At 37.8% G+C, this 7,203-nt stretch overlaps 1 long non-coding RNA gene across 1 annotated transcript; it reads left to right on the top strand.

Moving 5' to 3' along the window:
- Positions 1-4,445: 4,445 nt before the first annotated feature.
- Positions 4,446-6,513, top strand: LOC149954592 (uncharacterized). Its single transcript, XR_016479796.1, has 2 exons — positions 4,446-4,616; positions 6,277-6,513. It is a non-coding gene; the product is annotated as an uncharacterized LOC149954592 (long non-coding RNA).
- The last annotated feature ends 690 nt before the right edge of the window (positions 6,514-7,203 follow it).

The raw sequence follows: 7,203 nt of genomic DNA on the forward strand, positions 1-7,203 counted from the left end.
GAACATCATCAAAAGAGGCTTGTACTGCTGAACCTGAGAGAGCTCTATAACAAATTCAAGGAAGAGCATGATTTGACGTTAGGATTTTCGTCATTTTGTTATCTACGACCACCTTGGTGTGTATTAGCAGGTTCGTCAGGTACACATTCAGTGTGTGTCTGCACCTATCACCAAAATGTCAAGCTAATGATATCAGCTCTACCGTCTCCTTGTCCTTTAAAATGTGATATCGATTTCATGGCGCTCACCGTGTGTGACACTCAAAACAGGAATTGTATGATGAGGGTGTGCAAGGACTGTCCTGGGAAAAATGGTCTACTTGAAAATGAATATTTAACGAACCTTTTAGAAGATTTTGAAAATATAAAGTTCATGCAATGGGTGACAACTGACAGCACAAAGCTCATGACCTTGAGCGAGAGTGTTGAAAACTTTTTCGACTCTTTGGCCATTAAACTACTTGAACTAACGCGTCATCATTACACATCTAAGTCGCAATCTAATTATCTTAAAAACCTCAAAAAAACTCTAAAACCTGGTGACGTAATTGTTCTCGGTGATTTTGCGGAGAACTATTCCTTCGTAATTCAAGACGAAGCACAAGGGTTCCATTGGGACAATTCTCAAGCGACAGTGCATCCCTTCGTAATCTACTTCAGGGTAGTCGAAAACGGAGAACTTAACCACTTAAATTTTTGTATTATCAGTGATACCAGAACACATACAACCAATACTGTTCACAGTTTTTTAACTTATCTAATTCCAAATATAAAAACACATGTTCCTAATGTTAGAAAGCTAATTTATTTTACGGATGGATGTGCTGGACAGTATAAAAACAAATACAACTTTTCTAATCTCTGTTGCCACAAACAAGATTTTGGTTTGGACGCTGAATGGCATTTTTTTGCCACATCTCATGGCAAGGGACCTTGTGACGGAATTGGCGGAACAGTGAAGCGTAAAACAGCAAGAGTCAGTCTTCAGCGACCAGTGACTGGACAGATTTTGACTCCAACAGATATGTTTAATTTCTGCCTATCAAACTTCGAAAATATCAAGTTCATCTATGTTAAAAACGAAGAAATTGAGCGACAAAAGGAACTTTTAAAAGAAAGGTTTTCTAAAGCCATAACAGTAAAAGGAACTCGAGGGTTTCATAAATTCGTTCCGAAATCGTTAAATGAAATCATGGTTTCTCCGTTATCTAATGACGATTCGCTAACCACAGTTAAGGTTTCGACTTTAGAATTGTCAGATACTCGAAATCAAGAGGCTGAAAACTTTAAAGTGGGAAATTTGGTAGCCAGCGTCTACAAAGGCCAACTTTACGTTGGATTAATTGAGGAAGTATCAGAAGAGTTTGGAGACTTCTTTGTAAACTTTTTGCGTCCCCCTGGTATTTCGGACAAATACACATGGCCCAGAAGGATCGATAGCAGTTGGGTGTCAAGTGAAAATGTTCTATGTGCAATTGAAATTCTTGTAGGTTTACCAAATTCGAAAGGCTATCAAATCAAAGAACACGATAAAAATAAAATTACCAAAGCCTTTTCCATGTATAAAGAAGTTTAAGCTGTTTTGTGTAAATAAAAAATTAATTGGTGTGTAAACTATAAAAATAAATGGTTTTGGTATTTCATTTTGTGTGTGGTGGGGTAAATTTCAAAAATTAATATCTCGAAAACTACAAATATTACTTTGAGATTTTGAGTGATTATTATGTATTCGATAGTGGGAATTTTAAAAATGCTAAAATCGTTGACCTACGACTGAGGTGTCTGGGCAAGGTCAAAGGTCAAATTATTTAAAGGCCCAGATTTTAATGACATTTACGTCAAATGACAACTCTGATTAAATATTCATATTAGGGTGCGCATTGTCTTTAAAATGAGGTATTACATGTGATTTTGCGATAATTATGTCATACGATATACTAGAAAACATTTAGGGGGTCAAGGCGAACTTTTGAAAAAACGCGTATGCTGTATCTCGTAAACGGCTGAACCGATCGTTATGAAACTGTCAAAATCGTTTTCCTAGGCCCAAAAAACCTTGTATACAAAATTTTGGCGAAATCGAAAGGGGTCGGGTGTTAAAATTAAAAAAAACTAGGTCGTTTTGTCATGGAATGACCCAGAGGTAACCGCCTCGTGGTCCCAATGATACTACGTCCGGAAGTAATGAAGCAACTCCACTCCATACATCAAGGGGTCACCGCCTGTGTATCTAAAGCTCGCATGCATGTCTACTGGCCCCAAATGACTGTTGACATAACTTATTTTATTCAATCGTGTACCATTTGCAGGACAAGGGACCCGGCCAATTCCTCTATACAAATTAACCCACATCCAGTCCCAAAATTAGCATGGGAAACCGTCGGAACGGACATATTTCAAATCCAGAACAAGAAACTGGTCCTCTTAGTTGACTGTTTCTCCAAATTTATCGAGGCCAAAGAATTACGAACAACTAACTCACAAGCAATTATCAATTTCCTAGATCCTCACTTCGCACGATATGGCGCTCCTCTTCGACTGGTTTCGGATAATGGACCTCCATTTAACTCCTTTCACTTCAAGGAATATCTAAAGAATTGGGGCATTACTCACATTACCAGCAGTCCTCACTATCCAAGATCAAATGGCCTTACAGAGCGTGCAGTCCAGACCATTAAGAATCTGATGCTAAAAGCTCAATCAGAAGGAAAAAACCTCCACTACATTTTAATGGAGTACCGGAATACGCCCATCGGGAAGCTACCTACTCCCTCCCAAATGCTGATGGGTCGCCAAACACGCACTCAGAATACCACGTCACGAGCTACGCTACAACCCCAATTCCCGATTTGACATATGCAAACGGCTTTGGAGGAACGACGATAAAATATGATTCAGAAGCAGACTACCGTACGCCACCCTACGCCAGAAACATTTTCATCGGGCGACCCGGTTTATTATCAAGCTGATCATCGTACTTGGCTCCCTGCTGTCGTTGATGCAAGAGCTCCAGAGCCCCATTCCTACCTAATCAAGACACAAGACGGAAAAAACTTTAGGCGAACACGTGTACATCTACGTCCAAGAATCCCGACAGCAAGTCAACCCTGCAAAATTAATTCCGAGGGTTGTGAAGATCCTCGAAATCTAGACCTACATATCCCAAATACCCTAACAATTAATGAGACTTCTTCATACAGAGATAGATGGAACCCAGCAGAGAGTACTTACATACGCTATCCAGTACAACAACGTTCGACACCACAAGAGACAGTGACTCTGAAAACAGCTGCACGTCAGACAACGGTACCTCAACAACCTATTCAAAAGATACCTCACCAACCAACAATAAACCAAATGCCTCAGCAATCAACGAGTCAACGATCTTTACTACCCCAACATCTTCCTCAAATAGCAAAAGCTCAACAAATTCCCCAACAACAGATGATTCCTGAATGTCTGGACAAGCCCTCCACGTCAAGAGACTAGAGAAGGAACATTGTTCCTACGAATATGATCCAACAGCAGAACTACATTCCTCCGTCACCATTTCCTTCGAAAGTCCAACCATTTCCCACACCAGCTGTATCACCTACACAGAAACAAACAACCAGGTCTGGTCGTATTGTAAAGAAACCCAAGATCCTAGACTACTAAAAAAAAAAAAAAAGGTTGTTATAATAGATAACGTGCTTCCCGCCTAAACCGCTTATCAGTCTATGTATAGCTATATAAACTAATGTAACTCGGCATAAGATAGGGTTATACAGTCATGTAATAAACTATATTTTATCTCTACTTACTTGTCATGATTAGCCTAGTCCAAACTACTTCAACAAAGACATTAGTTCTACCATAAGTGTTTGAGTTAGCCGATATATGAAAGTTCTTAACAGGTGGAACCTCAGAAGTTAACAGGCAAAGGGGTTGGATGGCTGGGGAAACCTTTCAAAAAAGTGAATGCAATTTTGATATCGCCAACTCAACAATTTTCCATCCCTCCCGCTTACTAAGGTACATGTGTAATGTGTTCTATTGTTAGTAATATTGGGTGTTGCAAAAATCGTGCTGGAAATAAAAGTAAAATGGCACGAGTTATAGAGGGCACTGGAATAAAAAATAGACGCCTTTTTTTGGCTATGAATCAATTGAAATTCCATAAACTATTTGTAGATCTAATATTTGTATTTAAATTGAAAAACCGTATGGTCGTTCTTTCTTTCTTTATTTATTTTTTAATTTATTTGTATTTAAAGTAAGTTTTTAAATTTAACGATTATTTACCACGTGTAGAATTTATCTATTACCTTTTGTGATAGTTCGATTTCAATATACAAGACGTATTTAATTATTGACTCACAATTATTTATTCATTGTGTGCATTGTTCTCCAAGAAACATTATTTAGTTTATTAATATCCTTTTGTGATTCTGTGGACGTGGATAATATAAAAAAGTATGTGAATTGAAATCACCATTTTGAAAGGAAACCTCGTAGTGTAACAGTAGAACTTGTTATCACTAAATTTTTTTCGTTCGACAAATATGAAAGCTTTAATTTTATCTCTAATATTTTTTGCGTGTGCTTTGGCTCTGGTAAATTGTGAACTGCTTTCAGGTATTTGTAATTTATATTTTCATTTAATTTACATTTCTACAAATATAAAATTCTCCTGAAATCCGAAATCTCTTCAAATTTCTTTATTAATTTAATCTAATTCGTTTAATATGAAACTATAAGCCATTGCACCATGCCTAAACCCACGGGACCCAAGAATTTAGAGCTATTGTCGCTCCCAAAAAGCAATTTTAAGATCGATCAATAGACAAGTTGTATAGTCTAAGTCGCCATCTAACAATAGTACGCTTTTTAACGTTTTTTAAGCTTCTTTTCACTTTCAAATTTTGTGGTGTGTTTTGTTGCTTTGCGAACGTCCATAATACATTTCGTGAACTCGCGTGGTGGTGCTGATAATTGGTGGTCTCGATGTCACTAGTCCAAGTTAAACATTAGTTACTGACACGCTCGGTTCTAGAGCGTGCTTTAATCTGTGTAGTAGCTTTGGCCCTTATCGGACCAAGGGGTGCAATAGCTGGTGGCTTTAACAGGTTGTCGTGGTTCGGCACTTGTCACCCATAAGGGTGGTGGTGCACTGAGATATGTTACATGATCCTAACCCGACATCCAACTTCGGTCAAGTAGGAGCTGGAAATTGGGCTTCCGCTCACCCTAAAAGTGGAGATCCTCGCACTGCCGGCGCTCCGGAATTTTTTGGTTTTCAGCTGTGCTGTGCAGCGGCCCTTACGTCCCGCCTTTTGGGTTCCACTGGGACCACCAGCGCCCGTTTCTGCCTATTGGTACATTCACTTCCGGCCGTTGCCTCCTGTTCTTTTGTAAGCTGGCTGTCTGTTGGTGGTGCTAAAGCATCTATCTTTATTCCCATGGCTATGTGTGCAGTGTAGAGTTGTCTTCCGATTGCTCTGCCTTTCGGAGGGTTGGCTGGCTTGCGTCAACGGTTCGACTGTCGGCGGTTGGATTCTCCTGCTGCTCAAGGCTGTTGGTTACCCGTCCGGACTGTGGACGCTATCGCAGAGCATTATAATAGGACTGCCTTGATATAGGATGATACGATTTCGTAGGTGTACCGGTATATAATTTCTAGTGACGTAGAAAAAAACATTAACACAGAAGAGCAACTAATAAATGATAAGGAGATCTATTTAAAAATATTTCTTTAAAGTAAAAAATTAATATAGAACTCTTAGGAGGTTAGATTACGACCCATTACGAGTAAATAAGGAAATACTGTAATAAAAAATATTTACTTTTATAACTTTTATAAATTTTTACCATATTCAATGTTGTAACTATAAAAGAGGGGGAAATTGGCAAAACCAAGTTTGACTTATGGGCGATATCCGAAAGCTTTATTAATCTAACCTCCTATAGTTTAATAATCATGGTAGAAGTATAATATGTGTGTCACACGTTCAATAAAATATTCTTGGACACGCACCATTTGCACAAATAAATTGGAAAATCAGATGGTGCTCGAGATTTCATCTCGCACTTATAATTCGGTAAAAGGAACATGTTAGTAAATATTGAACTTATTAATTAATATAAAATGTTAGTGACGTAAGCACTAGAAGTAAATAAGCAGGCTCAGTTGCTTTATACAAAGGCTGATTATCTAATTTTGCCGAATATTATTCGAAAAGGAGAAACATTATTATAATTACTGATCTTTACCATGATTTTTCGTTGGCGAATCTAGGAAAAGGTTTATTGATTTCGGATCCGTTATCTGGCTCTCTCTTCAAACGTTTACCACTTCTGTCCAGGAAGCGTAGAAATCCTTGTCGACAGCGAAATACCATTTCATACCGACCTAGTAGAACTGACTGCAAGCACATTCATAGAGGAAAATGAAACAACATGCCTAAATAGGTGGATGTTTTTGAAAGTCAATAAATGTAAAAATTATACATTAAAAGTTAAAAATTTGGTTTCATTTTCTTGATGGAATTCATAATGTAGGCAGGTTTCTTATAATATTCATCTTAGAGAAGTATTCAAGCATGAATCTATTTAAATAGATTCATGATTCAACTACTTATATTGTAGTTTTTTCCTTGAAATATTTACCTTCACCAACTCCTACTGATATTTCCAAATACGTATCGGATAAAATAGTGAAGGTGAAATGAGTAGTTTTAGTGATTTTCAAAAGTTTTTATTGGAAAAATTATGGTTTATAAATCAGTCAATATCTCAACGCCATGTAATTTTGACAATTTATATAGTGAAGTGGAGTAATGTTAAGCCGTGAAAATGGCGTCCATTGGAAACTGCTTCGAATTGCAAAGGAACACGTATCATTTATAGGTCCTAGAGGAATACTTCAAAGGTCGCATGATGACTTAGGCCTAAGGTGGTGCCTTGGGTATTAGCCTAGCTGATACTTCTACTCGTAAAATGTAAATTACATAATTAAGGTGTTACTTAATATTATTGAGGGGGTTCAATAGCCAATCATGGAATCTCAATTTAAGAGGAACGGTAAGCAAGCGGTTTTTTCACCCTAATTTACCGATCAGAATAGTAGGAGTGGGCCAAGGTCATTAAAGAAAAAACAAAATGGCGCGCGTGTTCAGGTCGCTCAGAGTGGAAGGTAACATAAGAAGAAAGAAAAAGGAATTAC

Source organism: Leiobunum rupestre, chromosome 3 (genome assembly GCF_980474605.1).
Source record: "Leiobunum rupestre chromosome 3, qqLeiRupe1.1.hap1, whole genome shotgun sequence".
In the NCBI taxonomy this organism is placed as follows: Eukaryota; Metazoa; Arthropoda; class Arachnida; order Opiliones; family Sclerosomatidae; genus Leiobunum; species Leiobunum rupestre.